This window comes from Equus asinus, chromosome 8 (assembly GCF_041296235.1).
Source record: "Equus asinus isolate D_3611 breed Donkey chromosome 8, EquAss-T2T_v2, whole genome shotgun sequence".
NCBI classification, from domain to species: Eukaryota; Metazoa; Chordata; class Mammalia; order Perissodactyla; family Equidae; genus Equus; species Equus asinus.
The window spans coordinates 85,811,517-85,828,593 of NC_091797.1; the positions used below are offsets into that span (position 1 = coordinate 85,811,517).

Genomic DNA, 17,077 nt, shown 5'->3' on the forward strand with positions numbered 1-17,077 from the left:
GCAATTCTGTGATCCCCAAATAAATGCCTTTCTGCCTCTCATTTTGGTTCTTTATTTTTATGTTAACATACATGGTGTCAGAAAGTGGGAGCTGAAGTGGTCTCACTTTCATGGACCGGCCTCTCCTGGAACTGGTTATGGTACCTATGATAATGAATCTCTTAATCTCAAGTTTGTATCCTGGATGCAAAATAAGCCAGTCACTGAGCCATTGGTGCTTGGAGATGGAGAAAGGTTTATTTGAATTGGCCAAAACAAAAAGGCAGGAAGATAGTTTCTCTCACATCTGCCTTAACAAAAGAAGAAAGCAGGGGTTTTTATAGAGCTAAGGGGCTTGGGAAGAGGAGTTTCAGAGAAACAAAGGGGAAATCTGTGTTTCTTTCAGTCCAAGTATGTCCTTGGGCAATCAGACTTCTGGGTGTCAGTGTCACCGGGGGGCTAGTGATCTGGTGATGATAACTTCTTTGAAGGCATTCTTTTTCTTCTGCAAAACAAGCTCATAAAGCCTTGTGACTCTTAAATCACCCCTCAGATTAAACAAGAAAATAGCAACTTAACAAGATTAACTTATTTTCCTTTCATTTCATATGTTGGGAATGAGTTCAAAGTGTAATCATGTTCTTATTGAATATTTACAGTAACCCTCAGGTAAAAAGCTTCACCTACAGGGGCCTCCATAGACTCTCCATTTCCATAGATTGCTGACTCATCCAATTGTGAGTCCTTTGCTTTTTGACCTCCCTCCATTTGTTCAAGTTCAGTGCCTCTTTTTGGGTTTGGGGGTGACCACCCAGGAGGTGACTGTCTCAGTCTGCTGTGGCTGCCATTGCCGCAGGAGGCGATTCCCTCAGCAGGGCTTTTTCTTTGGTTGGTGAGCACTCTCTCTGGATTGAGGGAGTTCTTTATTGTCATTCCTGTCTGTGCCCTTTTCTTTCACATGGGACTTTCATTTTCCAAAGTTTCCTGAGCATTTTCTCCCTCAGGAACTCCAGCTGGTTTTGTGTTTAACAACTAAGTTCCCTTGTCTTGTGAATTTCTATGTCAATCGACCAAAATTACTACGGATGATGTAGAATTACGATGGCCAGGAAGGGAATAGTCTAATTAGGTAAGATCATTTCAAAGGTGCACTTAAAAGCAAAGGGTTCCAAATTCTAAAATAACTTCAGTGAAAGTTTTGTTGAAAAAAATAATGAAAAATTAAAGCTATAAGAGAGACCTAAAAGAAAAGACTACATAGCCGTAGACAGAAGTCCACCAAATTAGTGGCCCTGCTGACACCCTCATATCCACTCTCATAGGAGGGCCCCCAGATGGGCCCCTCCAGAGTTGGTGAGACTCTGAGGTTTTCCTGGTAAACGGATACCCTATTCCCTTAAATAGCCTAGGGGAAACTAAAATTAGAATTAGGGGGTTGTTTAATACTGCCAGAAATATTTGCTTTTTGTGCCGGCTGAACACTAACAAGATATTTAAAAGGATGTTTTTTTTAGTAGCTCTCTGGTCAAAAAGTGGGTAACTAAAAGCTGATATTCAAAGAATGATAGGGTTTTTAAAAATAGGCTCTCTTGTCTAAGTTAAAATAAAAGTATGTACCCAGAGAGAAAGAAGCAAATTAGGGACAATTGGACAGGTAAATCAACCTATGTTGTGCTTTAAGTTACAACCCTATTCCTGAGGCATTGAGAGCAACTGTCCTTATTTCACAAATCTTTGCAAAAGTGAAAATGCAGCTCTAAAGGCAGTTCACATTCCACCCAGTCCCTTTCACCAATCCTAAAAGCTCCCAGATCAGACTCAGAGCCTGGGAACCTCTCCAGAAACTCCTATTTAGACCATCCTCAATTCCTAAGACTGAAAGAAAATTTTAAGTCATAATCGCCCTGAAACTCCAGGTAAAAAATTTCCATTTTTTCTCTCTCTCTTTTGAAGTTGTACATTTTCCCATATCTTTAGAGTGTAAGCACCCCAGGAGATAACAGCCCGCAGTCACCTGAGACTAAACCTGGCTCCTCAATCAGTAAAGCCTGAGGCTAAAGAAAGAGGGAAGAACATTTCCTCTTAAATTCAGGCTGCTAGAGAGGCTTTCTCCCCTAAATCTAATTCAGAGCCTCCTTATCTCCAGCAAAGACAAATCTTCAAAGTCTTCTCCACAAATACTAACAACAACAAAAACTTTTAAGCAGGCAACCTTAACTTGTTCCATCTGCTAGAGACACAGTTATTTGTTACAGTTATTTGTCAGCTAGTGAGTTTTGTGTTCTACCTGATTCATGGCTGAGATTTTGAAAATAAAAGCTGTCAGATCTCTATGCTGGTATATGTATACACATACCATACATACACACACATATACACACATTATATATGTGTGATATTGTTCTACCTCCAGATAGTATTAACAAATTGATTTCTACAAAGAGTTCTATTTAATGAACTTAAAGCAAGAGCTTATGTAAATTATTTCTAAATACAGTAAAAGCTAACCCATATATATTTCAAGTTAACATGATAGAAAACAATGGTCAATAAAAGCTCACTTACATTTGTTAGTTTAATTAAAATAGGCATGTCTTCAGAGTTATCAGCACTGGATATAACGGAAACATACAACTTAAATTCTACCTGGGTTATTAATCAAATAAGCTCATGTCATCACTGTTATAAAACTTATCAGCAAGAAAAAGTTAAACTGAGAGTTAACTGCTTTAATGTCTCATGAAATTTTCATGAATAATCTAAGTATGATTATTAAGAAGAAATGAAGTACATAGTTGTTAGTGAAAAATGGAATTTTAAGGGCAACAATTATGTTTTATGGCATGTGTACTTTAGAATAACTTCTACAAATCTTTTGGTAACTTGAAACCTCAGAGTTTTGCTAAATGAAAGTTAATGATGGAGAATCCATTGAATATCTAGATAAGATAAAACAGGAAAAAGTTAATTACTGAACAGGGGTTTATCTACTTTTGGCTTCTTATTACAGAAAAACTAAAAGATGTTTGCATCTATTAGTAAAACACGTCTTGTGCCACATTAAAAAATTTATGTAGTGAGAAAATGTATGTTTTCAGTAAAAGAAGGTATAGGAATGGAGCTATTTTTATTAAAGGAAATTTGTCCTAAAGTAAAACTGGTTATGGGAAAGAAGAAAAGACAAATTCTGAATGTAAAAAAGAAAGTTTCTGAAAGAGGAACCCTGAGAAAAGAGTTCTGTGAGATCGAGCTGGCTAAGATTGGAACGAATTTAATACAGTAAACGAGTTTTAATATCAAAAATAAGCTGGTTCAAAATTAGAATTTGGTTTTATCTGTTTTTGTTATAAGGGCAAGGTTTCTTGGGTTTTTAATCTACTCTTGATAAAGAGATTATGAAAAGTTTTTCTGTAGTTTTGAGTAACCTGCCTAAAATCAGGATGTTTTATCGAAATAATTTCTTGCACTTCATTTTAAATGCTGAGTCTTTCCTATTACAAAAAGCTAAAGTTTTGCAGCTATGTAAACTTCTGTATTTGTCTTTGAAGCATTTTTGTCTCCTTGGTTAAAAGGTAATTAAATATTAAGTTTCATAGAGATCTGTGATCCTATTTAGGCAAGTATTTTAAGATCTTATTTTGGACAAAACTTTCCCAAACCAGATTCTAAATGAAGTCTTTTTTGACCTCTAGATAACATTGGTATTTTTCAGAGGATCCTTGAAACATGTCAAAAGATTGGTTTTCTCTCCTTTTAAAAAGAAAGATATTAAACTAATTAGGCTTATCTGATATGTTAGATGACATGGGAAACATTGTCAGATAAGCAATTAAACCTTCTTTATGTTATGTCTCTACAAGTCTATGTTATAAGAGTTCCAGAAATTATGTGAAATTCCTGGGAGTCCAACATGTCCTGGGATGAAATCTTGTCTGTCATCAAAATTGAGGCTCACACTAAACATCAGGAAAGCTCCTTAGCTGACTTTCATGCAAAGGCAGCAACCACGGAATCTATAAAGATTGGCACATGTGGATGAAGCCCATTCTGCCTCTGCAAAGAATAGTCCGGCACTGCCAGACTTTTGCCGTCCTGATGTCCTTTTAACAAGGCAACAGTCTGCTCCTGGAGCAGAGAAATGAAGGCAGGTAAACAATGGCTGTAAATTCAACAGTCAGGGCTAGGAAAACCCCAGACAGCCACTGGGCTCTCCCTGGCTTCTGGAAAATCCCATTTTTTGGTTTTTACCTCCCTTCACCTACTATGAGAAAGTCTATTTCTGCCCCCAGAAGCCTCACAACTCCTCCCTCCGGGTCCTTTGACCACCTGCAGCTGGACTTCATTCAACTGCCACCTCATATGGCTCATCAATATGTTCTTGGTGTTGTATGCATTTTCCAGATGAGTTAGAGCCCTTGAGCCCCATCGGAAAGGACCCTACCAAGTGCTCATGACCACTGACACTGCTACAGAACTAGAAGACACTGCATTCTATGTGCCCCTTTTGGGTAAACCTTTGTGTGTGGTTACTGTGGGGAAGCATAGGCTTATGAATGTCTAGACAGCTAGAATATGGCGGGACAATGCCTTTTAGGATAGCATAGTATTCCATTTCAAGTTCTTGTTAAAGAAACCTACCCACAATGTCATAGGTCTCGGTCAGACTTGGAGATGCGTTTTTACACCCCACCTACTCTCCATTGATTACTGACCCCTCAGCTTGCCACTGTCCCCTCCTGGCTGATTCCCAGAACTCTGTGACCACGTGTAGGTATTAATGTCCCCATTTTATAGCAGAACAAGATGGAAAGGGACTACCCTTTGGTCCCTGGCCAGTATGTGGGGTCCCACTTTCCTACAGCCCCTCTGATGAGGGTCCCGCCCTTTGTCTGCCACGCCCAGCACCTCCACCCTGGCGTGAACTCACCCTCCCAGAGTCCCTCTACCTTCCCTATTCTGTCGTCAGAGTTGGACAAGAGGAGTCACTTCTGCCCCAACCAGGGACAGAGCTATCAGGAGGAGAGGAGTCTCACTCTGCCTTGGGGTACAACACTGCACCCATATCTGGCTGGGGGGCTGCTCACCCTCCCCACTCTGACCACCTCCTTTTATTTGCACCCTCCAGCTTTCCCATGAACCTCAAACTCAGGGAACTCTGGGGGCTAAGCAGGGGAGGGGCATGTCCCTGTAGCCTGCAGGGCTGGGTGACAAAGGGGAGACACCTCCTGGGCCTGGACAGCTCTGCTCTCTCACCACCTCAGCACTCTCCATCCCACTAGGGACCTGTTGGGCTGACGAGGACTCAAGGGGAGACGGGGATGCACAGCCACAGTAACTGTGGGCCCTGTCTTCCGGCACCTCCAGTGGGATGGGGTTTCACGGGACCGTGCTGGGACCTTGGGTGGCTCCAGTGTCTGGTGGTGCTTCTGCATCTCTTTCTGCCAACAGCCCCCTGCCACTCCCTTCCCAGGCCCTGTGGAGATTGGAGGGCTTGGAGTTTCTCCTGTGTTTTCAAGGCATAAACACGGGCCAGTGTCTGGTGTTCAATGGGACCCACAGAACCTGTGAGATCTGGGGCTGGTGCCCCGTGGAGAGCAAGACTGTGCCCTTGTAAGTGTCCCTGACACCAGGCAGGTTCCCAGGACCAGCAGAGCCTGCCCCTTACCTCCCCCCACCTGCAGGAAGGCCCTGCTGGTCCAGGCTGACAACTTCACGCTGTTCATCAAAAACCCTGTCACCTTCAGCAAGTTCGACTTCTCCAGGTAAGCATGGTGGATCCTGGCTGGCCCCAGATCCTTTTCCTTCCCCACCTGGCCCAACCTTCTGGCCCCACCCCCTCTCAGGTCCAATGCCTTGGAGACCTGGATGCCGCCTATTTCAAGTGCTGCCACTATGACCCACGCTTCAGCCCCTCCTGTCTTGTGTTTCACATTGAGGACCTTGTGGCTGAAGCTGGAGGGGTCTTTGAGGACCTGGCATTGCTGGTGGGTCTCTGGGAGGCAGAGTTTTAGGAGGGCTTGGGGAGAGAGAGGGTCCCAGGCCCTCGTGCTGGTGGAGCAGTGATGCACTGTGTGCAGGGCAGTGCTGTGAGCATCCCCGGCCTCTGGGATTGTGACCTGGACACCAGGGGCTCTGACTGCCAGCCCCATGACTCCTTCCAGCTGCAGGAGAGGAGCTACAACTTCAGGTGCAGCCCCACTGCCCACCTGCTGCTCCTCAGCCAAGTCCTCCCCCACCTGTCCGCCTGTGGCGTCCGGGACAGACTACACCCTGGCCCGTCCCTCTGGACAGTCTGCTGTGTGTGTGACGGGGGCCCCAGGGCAGGAGGGGTGCTCTCAGCTCCAGGTCCCCCAGCACAGGCTCCATCCAGCCTCCTCCCTGAGCCCTTTGGCCTCCACCCCACCTGTCCCCACACCCCTGCTGCAGCTGGACCCCTCACCCCCAGCCCCTCCTTCCACTCCACCCTGCCTCCAACATCTCCCTCCACCCCACAGGGGCTTTATTTTTCACTTTTCTCTTAAGGTTTTATCCAAAAAATTGCTAAAGTCTCTAGAAAGCTTCAAAGATTGGTATCAAGAAAACCCATATAGCATTCATGGGGGATCACCAGGGTTTTTGTTTGTTTGTCTTTGTTTTTTACCATTTTGCCCCGTTTGCTTACTCTCTCCTTAGAGGGAGCCGGGTATATTTAGATGTCACAAGAAACAGTTGGAAAGTAAGTAGCAGATATCCAGACACTCACCCCTCTTGATGATGTCCTGAGAATGAGGACCTTCCCCAGGTGACCACTGTCCTCTTGTCACACTCAGGAAATTTAACATTGGCAGATAAATCTAATATTTAAATTTCCCAGCTGTGCCAATAATAGTCCTAAATTTTTTTATTTTCTGACCCAGAATGCACTCAAGGATCTTGCGTTGCATGTATTGTCATATCTTTGAGTCTCCTAAGCAGATGTGCACACAGCCGCCTTCACAACCATGTGCGGCTGGACCCCACCCACGCCCTTCCCCCGTCACTTCTGTGCTCTCCCCATCCTACATCTCTGCCTCAAACTCCATCCTGACGCCTGGAAAACCAGCCTGACAGTCTTCTGGCAGGAAGCCCCCTGGTTCCTGGGGGGAGTGAGTGCCCCTCTCTGGACCCCACAGTCCAAGCCTGCTCCCACTCCCCCCAATTCCACTGCCAGCGTCTGTTTAGGGACCCTTCTGTCCCCATCCCCTCAGCAGGCAGGGAGCTTCTGAGAGGCAGGTCCCAGCTTGCTTGTCCCCTGTGTCCTCAGCAAGGACACAGGGCTGAGACCCAGGACTCAGGCTGGGGGTGGATGGAGTCAATGGATGAGTAAGATGAGGCCTGTGAGGGCCGGGCCACTCCAGGAGTGGGCAGAGCAGGCCAGTAGACTCTCCTGCCCCCAGGACAGCCACTCACTGGGGGGAGGCCTCTGGCGTGGAGGCCCAGAGCCTGCCTAAGCTAATGGGGCTTGAGCCCTGCCTGCTGGAGAATTTCTCTGTGCCCCTAGGCCCCTGGCCAGGGGAGTGGGGGGTGAAGCGGGAGTGGGTGGGAGCTGCAGGAGCCAAGCAATCTCTTGGTCCCAGGGCACTTTCATGGATTTGGGGGTACCCACCCTAGGGAGACAAGCAGTTGCTTTTTCATGGGTCCCTGGTACCAGGGGCATGCTGGAAGCTTGTTGGTAGAGCATCATTGGCCAGGTTGGGGAGGGCCAAGGCTGGGGCTCAGGCTGGGCAGCAGCTGGAATCATCTGGCACCTGGAGCCCCAGCCAAGCCTTGGGGTCCCTGTTGCCTCTCAATCCCCAAAGCAGTGTCCATGGGAGGCGAGTACAGACGGGCCGGGGTGAGAGATCACAGCGCTGCGGCCTCGTTATTGGAGTGGGGTCACGTGTGCCTGGTTGTCCTTGGGGCCCAGAGGAAGCTGATGTGGAGAGTCGAGGAGTAAAGCTGCCACAGCCAGCGGCTTCTGTGTGGTCCTCACAGGCGGGAACGGCGAGGTGGAGGCGTCTATGGTAGACATAGCATGGCCTTGGAGAGACCAGTGGGGGTGCAGGGTTGGCCTGGGGACCCCTAAAGATGGGGCCCTACAGCCACCAGGTGGGGCCCAGGAGCTCATGCACCCACCTGTATGCATGTCCCATCCCGAGCCTTTATCCCAAAGCTTGAGGGAGTGGCAGGGAGAGACGCAGCTGGAGCTGGGGGCCCTGAGCTTGGAAACAGCTGTTGCCTCAGTCTGCACATGGGTGTGCGCCCCCAGGGGAGCTGTGTGTGGGCCTGTGCCTGAGAGATGCGTGTACCCAGGCAGGTGGGCCTCCACATCCTGGGACAGGCCTCAGGCACATGCCCTACTCTGGGAGCCCTGGGAAACTGAGGGAACCCCAGGACTCCACTGACCTTTCTAGGTACCCTCTTTGGGGTCCAGGTTCTCTCTGGATCCGCTCCCAAGGCGACATGTGGGAAACCTGTCGGAGGGAGCCTGGGCCCACACTGTCAGGGATCCCTCTGTGCCTGATGTGTGTAGCTCCCCTCTGAGCTGGCCAGAGGGCACTGGCCCGAGGGTAAGGCCTCAGGAACCAGGCTTGGCCATGTCCCTGACTCAGGGCTGTCCCAGGGCTGATGCCTTCCCCTTACAGATCTTGGCACCTCAGCTGTGGATTGGGGACAATCTGGTTCCTGGGGGCAGGTAAGGACTCAGTGCCACAAAGAACACCACAATGGACACGGCAGCAGGCCACACGGCTGGCCGAGTGGTTATTATTGTGGATCCCTGGGGCTGCGACCCTCTTCCCTGTCTGCCCTACTTCCACCTGCCCAGGTAGCTGGAGTTGGTCATAAACTGGAGGGCGCTAGCCAGAGTCCACCACACCAACGCTGATCATGGCCCACTTGGCATCTGTGCTAAGGTCCTCAGGTCCTGAGGACCACCTGGCCTGATCAGGCCTATAACCTGTGCTCCTCAGAATAGAAGGGTTGCCAGCCCCTCTGGCCTGCTGAGGAGGTGGGGGAGGGCAGGCAGGCCCCCAGCAGTCCTCATAGCCTGGCAGGCTGCTCCATGTGGCCGGGCTCCTGGGCCAGGGCCTGGCTGAGGGGCTGCAGGGCCTACACCGTCTCCTCCAGGCCACCACATGTGGCAGTCAACCCTGGCAGCTGCCGCTGGTTCTCCTTGCTGTGCCAGATGCCATAGCCAAAATACACCACGAGTCCTGTAAGGATGGCACAAGCCTAAGGGGCAGGTCCCAGCCCAGCTTCCCTGCTTGCCCTCCTCCTGCAGCCCACCTGGGGTCCTGGCCTGGCCCCCACTCACCAATCAGCAGCCATATGGACAAGCTCAGCCAGTTCAGATAGCTCAGATGCAGCATGAGGAAGACGTTGAGGAGGATGCTCAGGGCTGGAGTCAGGGGCACCATGGGAACCTGAGGGGACAAGGGCAGGGATGGGCTGCTGGCCTGGGGCCTGATTTCTCGGGAGTTCACGGAGGCTTTCTGTGCCTCTGCAGGTTCCAGAGACAAGTGCCCACTTGTCATGCAGAAAGAGGGGGATGCGGTACTGGCCTTCCCCACCCCCTGAGCCCTGGTGTATCCTGCCACGGCATAGGAGGAAGGGGCGAAGGGAGCTGGCTGGGCTGAGAGTGAGGGGTGCTGGCTGGAGGAAGTACCTGAAAGGCATTCTCCCGGCGCTGTTGCTGGTGGGCCCCCAGGAAGCGGAGACTGAGCAGAAACATGACGGAGCTGAGCAGGAGCATCAGGGTGTGGCCCCAGGGTGGGAGGTGCAGGGCCGAGCCCCCAAAGACCAGCATGCAGTCCAGAGTGATGGCTGAGGCCACCAGGACACCAAGTGCCCAAGCCACGGCAGCTTCAGGTCTGTACCCACCCGGGAAGGAGGGGTAGGGGCTCAGGGCTGGTCGCAGCTGCCTGGGCTCAGGGGCTGAGGCCTGCTCTGTGCCCACAGGACTGACTGAGCCCAGGGAACTGGATGGAGGGGACTTGTGGATGCGTAGTATGACAATGCTGGTGGCCACTATGGTGTGGTTCAGCAGTGCACTGATGGACATGAACTGGACCAATGCCTTGAAGTCCAGCAGCAGCGCCAGGAAAGCCATGAGGACCCCAAATACCATGATGCCCACAATGGGTACCAGTGTTTGAGGGTGCATGTAGGTAAACACCTGGAAGAAGAGCCCATCGGCGGCCATGGCATGGACCATACGTGGCAGGAAAATGACTGTTCTGAGCAGGAAAGTGTTCATGGCTGTGGCAGAGGGTGGGAGACTGGTCAGCATGGTGGACAGGCCCACCAAGGGTTGCTGCTGGGGACCAGAGCATGGGCGGCCCCTAGGGAACAGGAGCATGAATTTGGGCTCTCAGAGTGAGCCTGAGTGTATGTAAGGTACTGGATTGTTGCCCCTCACCACCTAGGAATGGGACAGCCCAGTTTAAGTGACAGACTCCCTGGAGAATTTGATGAGGGCTGAGTCCCTCCACCAGGCAAGGACCAGGCAGCTCATGCCCAGAACTGACATTCTGTGTACAATTGGGAGGGGCGGTGAGTAGGTCCCTCCCAACAAGCCTGGGTGGAGAGTCTAATCATTAGCACCTTCCTGGACCCAGGATGCAACTGGGAACACAGGCCCAGATGGAGCTGTGTTCCCAGGGAGGCTTAGGGCAGGGCCCCACCACCCTGTTGCCTCCCTCCTTGCCCAGAAGGGCCTCTTACCGCAGATGGCACCAGCTGCCACAATGAAGCCCGCCCAACTGTAGCCCCGCTGGTTGAAGGCATCAGTGAGCGCCAAGTCAGGGTCCAGGCTGCGCCAGGGCACCATGAAGGTGAGTGCAGCAGAGACGAGGATGTTAGTACCAGCCGCCAGGCCAAGCGAGATGGCGATGGCCATAGGCACGGCTCGCTTTGGATTCTGGGCCTCCATGCTGGAGGCAGCAATGGCGCCAAAGCCCTGGAAGGCAAAGAAGCAAGTAGCGGCGCCGTCTATGATGCCGGAGAAGCCGAAGGGTGCAAAGCCGCCCTCCTCAGTGCTCCAGTTGTGCGGGCGGGCCAGGACAAACCCCAGGATGATGATGAAGAGGATGACAACCAGGTTGATGGCAGAGAACGTGCGGTTGAGCCAGGAGGAGACCCCAACTCCGTAAGAGACTAATGCGGAGGCCAAAAGTATGACTCCAGCAGCCAAGAAGTCTGGGTACTGGGCCAGGAACGGCACCTGCCAGATGCCCACATGGGCCATGGTGAAGCTGCGGATGCGGTGGCTGAAGATGGCATCCACATAGCTGCTCCATACCCGGGCCACAGCGGCACCACCAATGAGGTACCCCAGGATCGTGTTCCAGCCAACGAGGAAGGCCCACAGCTCACCCATGGACACATAGGTGAACAGGTAGGCAGAACCCCTACCGGGCACACATACCCCAAACTCTGCATAGCATAGGGCTCCCAGCAGGGAGGCCACAGCAGCCATGCTGAAAGACACAAGTACCGCAGGGCCAGCCATCTCTTTGGCCACAGTGCCCACAAGCACATAGAGGCCCACACTCCCCGTGGTACCCATGCCCAGCAGGATCAGGTCTAGCATGGTCAGGTGGTGCCTCAACGATCTCTTCGTGGTGGAGTCCTCCAGTGTCTTCAGCCGGTTCAGCTTCTGGCAGAAGTGTGACAGGCTGGTGGTGCTGGACAGTTCGTGGGCCATGGTGGGCAGCTGAGAGGAGCACCAAGCCAGCTGCCGGCACCTACGAGGGCCAGAGGGAGTGACAGGCTGCCCAGCTGGGTGCTGACCAGCCTTCAGTCCTTGCTCTGACCCTGCCCTAGGGACCCCATCCTGGAACCACTGCCTAGCTGGAGGACTGGATGAGGCAGAGTCAGGGCCTGCCAGCAGGGTGGGCAGGAGCTCACAGGGAAGCATGGGGATCCCTTTGGCCTGCTTTCCTGGCAAGGGAGGGAGCCCGGTGGAGGGGGACCCTGGGTGTGCCTGGGAGGGGCCTTGAAGGTGGGGAAGGGGCAGTCCCAGGGAACCCGGCTAGGAACCACTCCAGTGGTCTGGAATTGAGAGCAGGATGGAAACACAAGGTTTCCCATGAGCTGAGCCAGGCCTCTAATACCCAGAACAGGAGCGATTCTGTGGCCCTGGGCTATGCTGAAGCAGCCACCTGGCCTCAGAGAGCTGTGTTCATCCCCTCGTCCTAAGCCTTGCTGAGGTGGTGTATCAGCGCACCCTACCAGGAGTGGGGCCATCTTGGGCCCTGCACCCAAAGCCAAGGCCTCATGCCCTGCCCTCACACACTGACACACGACCAGTGCACTACTCTGGGAGCCACTACAGCAATGCCCTTGTCCCCAGGTACCCAAGCCTTCACCTCATCTTCAGCTTAAGTCCCTTCCCTCAGAACTTGATGCAACTCACTTGCTGTCACTGCCTCCCCTACTCTGTGCTCTGTGCAGAGGATCTGCCCTCACCCCTGAGCACCAGATCCAGCACTGGGCCCTGCCTCGCAGTCACACACGCATTCAGCCCACCTACCCACACCTCAGACAGTCCAGACCAGACTCCCAGGTTCTAGGGAAGCCCTGTTACTGTGCCTGGTTCACAGATGAGGAAGCCCAGGCCCCCAGGAAACTGACTAGCCCAGCCCACCTGGGTGGCGTTGAGAGGCTGGTGGAGGTCAAGGTCCAGGTCTTGGGTGGGGCCTGGAGCCCACCTGCTTTCCATTGCTGCAGACACCCTCCTTGATCTCTCACCTCAACACATGGACTCCACCAGCTGGAGCAACATCCAGGCCCCCTCAACACTGGGAGGTGTGGGGGCTGAGCTGGTCAACATCTAGGCCCCCTCAACACTGGCATCTGTGGGGCTGTCAACATCCAGGCCCCCTCAACACTGGCAGCTGTGGGGGCTGAGGTGGTCAACATCCAGGCCCCCTCAACACTGGCAGCTGTGGGGGTGGTGGGTGTCAGGCAAGACTCTGGTACGATGAGGGTATGAATGTGACTGAGAGGCCCTGGGCAGTGCTGACCTCTCGGCACAAAGGGATGGAAGTAAGCCACCCTTATTCATTGATGAGGGAGTGCTTGGCTTTGGGGAGTGTTCTGTGAATCGGCAGAACGTGAACTTGAACATGCACAGAACATGAACATGAGTTCTGTGAACTCATGCTGGCTCTTCTGAGCTTCTAGCTCCAGACAATGTCCTCAAAGGAGGCAAGCAGACTCCTGAGGACAACCTCCAGTCCTCCAGCTTGGGGCACCCTGAGAATCCCTCAGACACCAGTGGCAGCCCCTCCTACCCCAGAAGCACCTGTCAAGCCTGGAGGACCGTGGGGGACCTTAATGACAGCTCCCCACTAGGGAACTTTTTGCTGAGGAAGACTGGCCCTGATCTAACATCCGTGCCCATCTTCCTCTGCTTTATATGTGGGATGCCTGCCACAGCATGGCTTGATGAATGGTGTGTAGGTCTGTGCTGGGGATCCGAACTGGCGAACCCCCGGCCACTGAAGGTGAGCGTGCGAACTTAACCACTATGCCACTGGGCTGGCCCCAGGACTTAGACTTTGTGATTTTTAAACTGACTGCAAAGCTAAAGTAACTAAGACAGTGTGTTACTGACCTAAGGATAGACAAATGGATCAATGGAATAGAATTGAGAGTCCAAAACTAGGGCAATTAATTTTTAAAAATTTATGGCCAATTGCTTTTGAAAAAATTGACTGTATTTTTTAGAGCAGTTTTAGGTTCACAACTAAATTTAGCAGAAAGTGGAGTTCCCAAAATCACGTGCACAGCCTCCCCGACTCTCAACACACCCCAGCAGATGGGTACATTTGTTGTAATTGATGAACCTACACTGATCCCTCATTGTCACCTTAAGTCCATAGTGTAAATTAGAGCTCACTCTTGGTGTTTTACGTTCCATGGGTTTTGACAAATGTATAGACATGTGTACACTGTTAGGGTGTGCCCTAAAAGTCCTTTGTGCTTGACCTGTTCGTCCCTCCCTCCCCACTAACCCCTGGCAACCACTGATCTTCTCACTGTCTCCACAGTTCTGCCTTTCCAGAATGGCATATATTGGTAATCGAATCACACAGTCTGTAGCCTTTGAGATTGGCCTGTTTCACTTAGTCGTATGCATTTAGGTTGTCTTACGTCTTCTCATGGCCTGATGGCTCCTTTCTTTTTAGAGCAGAGTAATGTTTCTTGTCTGCACGCACTACAGTTCACTTACCCATTCACCTGCTGAAGGACATCTTGGTTGCTTCCATGTTTTGGCAATGATGAATGAAGCTGCTGTAAACATCCATGTGCAGGGTTTTGTGTGGACATAAGTTTTCAACTCATTTGGGTAAATATCAAAGAGTGTGGTTCCTGAATCGTGGTAAAAGTATGTTTAGTTTTGTAAGAAACTGCCAAACTGTCTCCCAAATGGCTGTGCCGTGTTGTGCTCCCACCAGCAATGAAGGAGCGTTCCTGCTGCTCTGCATCCTCAGCAGCATGTGGTGTTGTCCGTGAAGTGGATTTTCTCCCTTCTCACAGGTGTGTAGTGGTAACTCGTTGTTTCAATTTGCGATTCCCTAATGACATATGATGTGGAGCATCTTTTCATAGGCTTATTGCCAGCTGTATATCTTCTTTGGTGAGGTGTCTGTTCAGATCTTTTGCCCATTTTTAATTGGGTTGTTTTCTCATTGTTGATTTTTAAGGGTTCTTTATATATTTTGGATAACAATCCTTTATTAGATATACTTTTACAAGTATTTTCTCCTAGTCTATGCATTGTCTTCTCTTTCTCTTGATGGTCAATTTATTTTTGACAAGAGTGCCAAAACAATTCAATGGGGAAACAATAGTCTTTTCACCACACTGTGCTGCAACAACTGGATATCCACATGCAAATGAATGAAGTCAGACTCCTACCTCACACTACACACACAAATTAACTCAAAATGGATCAAAGACCTAAATCTAAGTGCTGAAACTATACATGCATATCTTGGGGTTATTAGGGGTTCACTCCAGGCCACCGCAAGAAAATGAATATCACAAAAATGTGAGTCACACGAACTTTTTGGTTTCCCAGTGCATATAAAAGATATTTTTACACTATATTGTAGTCTATTAACTGTTCAATAGCATTATGTGTGAAAAAAGAATGTACAGGGGATGGCCCAGTGACATAGTGGTTATGTTCACATGCTCTGCTTTGGCAGCCTGGGGTTGATGGGTTCAGATCCTGGGCATGGACCTACACACTGCTCATCAAACCATGCCATGGAGACATATCACATACACAATAGAGGAAGATTGGCACCAACATTAGCTCAGGGACAATCTTCTTCAAGCAAAAAAGGGGAGGATTGGCAGCAGATGTCAGTTCAGGGCCAATCTTCCTCACAAAAAAAAAGAGAGAGAGAGGAATGTATGATATGTACATTAATTTAAAAATACTTTATTGCTGTAAAAAATGCTAACCATCATCTGAGCTTTCAGCGAGTCGTAATCTTTTTGCTGGGGGAGGGTCTTGCCTCAATGTTGATGGCTGCTGACGGATCAGGGTGGTGGTTGCTGAACGTTGGGGTGGCTGTGGCAATTTCTTAAAATAAGCCAACAGTGAAGTTTGACACATTGACTGACTCTTCTTTTCAAAACAATTTCTCTGTAGCATGCGATGCTGTTTGATAACATTTTAGCTGCAGTAGAACTTCTTTCAAAATTGGAGTCAGTCCTCTTAAACCCTGCCACTGCTTTATCAACCAAGTTTATGTAATATTCTAAACCCTTTGTTGTCATTTCTACAATCTTCACAGTATCTCCACCAAGAGTAGGTTCCATCTCAAGAAACCACTGTTTTGCTCACCCAAGGAAGCAACTCCTCATCCATTAAAGTTTTATCGTGACTGCAGCCATTCAGTCACATCTTCAGGCTCCACTCCTAATTCTAGTTCTCTTGCTGTCCCCACCACATCTGCAATTACTCCCTCCACTGAAGTCTTGATCCCCTCACTGTCATCCACGAGGGTGGGAATCAACTTCTTCCAAACTCCTGTGAAGGTTGATATTTTGATTTCTTCCCATGAACCAAGAGTTTCTTAAGGGCATCTAGAAGGGTGAATTCTTTCTATTTACTCTGCCCAGATCTATCAGTGGAATCTCTATCTATGGCAGCTATAGCCTTACAAAATGTATTTCTTAAATGAGATTACTCCTTGATCCATGATCAAAATGACTGCCCATATCCTGCAGAATGGATGTCGTGTTATCAGGCGTGAAAACAACATGAATCTTGTTACACATCTCCATCAGAGTGCTTTGGGGACCAGGTGCATCGTCAATGAACAGTCATATTTTGAAAGGAATCTTTTTTTCTGAGAAGTAGGTCTTAACAGGGGGCATAAAATATAGAGTAAACTATGTTGTACACAGATGAGTTGTGATCAAGGCTTTGTTGTTCCATTTACCGAGCACAGGCAGAGTTGATTTAGCACTATTCTTAAGGGCTCTAGGATTTTCACAATGGTCAATGAGCACTGGCTTCTGCTTCAAGTCACCAGCTGCATTAGCCGCCTGTCCTTTGAAGCTTCGAAGCCAGGCATTGACTTCTTTCTAGCTATGAAAGTCCTAGACAGCATCTTCTTCTGATATAAGGCTGTTCCATCTGCATTGAAAATCTGCTGTTTAGTATGCCCTTCTTCACTAGTGATCTCAGCTGGATCTTCTGGAGAACTTGCTGCAGCTTCTACATCAGCACTTGCTGCTTCACCTTGTGCTTTTATGTCATGGAGATGGCTTATTAGCTTACACCTCATGAACCCACCTCTGCTGCCTTCGCCTTTTCTTCTGCAGCCCCCTCACCTCCCTCAGTCTTCATAGAATTGAAGACAGTTAGGGCCTTGCTCTGGATTAGATTTGGGCTTGGGGAATGTTGTGGCTGGTTTCATCTTCTATGCAAGCCACTAAAACTTTCTCCCTCTCAGCAATAAGGCTGTTTTGCTTTCTTAACATTCACGTGCTCACTGGAGCAGCACTTTTAATTTCCTTCAGAGCTGTTCCTTTGCATTCACAGTTGGCTAACTGCTTGGAAGAAGAGGCC

At 49.8% G+C, this 17,077-nt stretch overlaps 1 protein-coding gene and 1 pseudogene across 9 annotated transcripts in view; both read left to right on the forward strand.

Moving 5' to 3' along the window:
- Positions 1-17,077, forward strand: part of LOC106846949 (mitotic-spindle organizing protein 2B-like) — an 86,641-nt gene that overhangs the window by 53,866 nt on the left and 15,698 nt on the right. The gene's annotated exons all lie outside the window — the stretch shown is intronic.
- On the forward strand, positions 5,225-8,982 carry LOC106844814 (P2X purinoceptor 6-like; annotated as a pseudogene).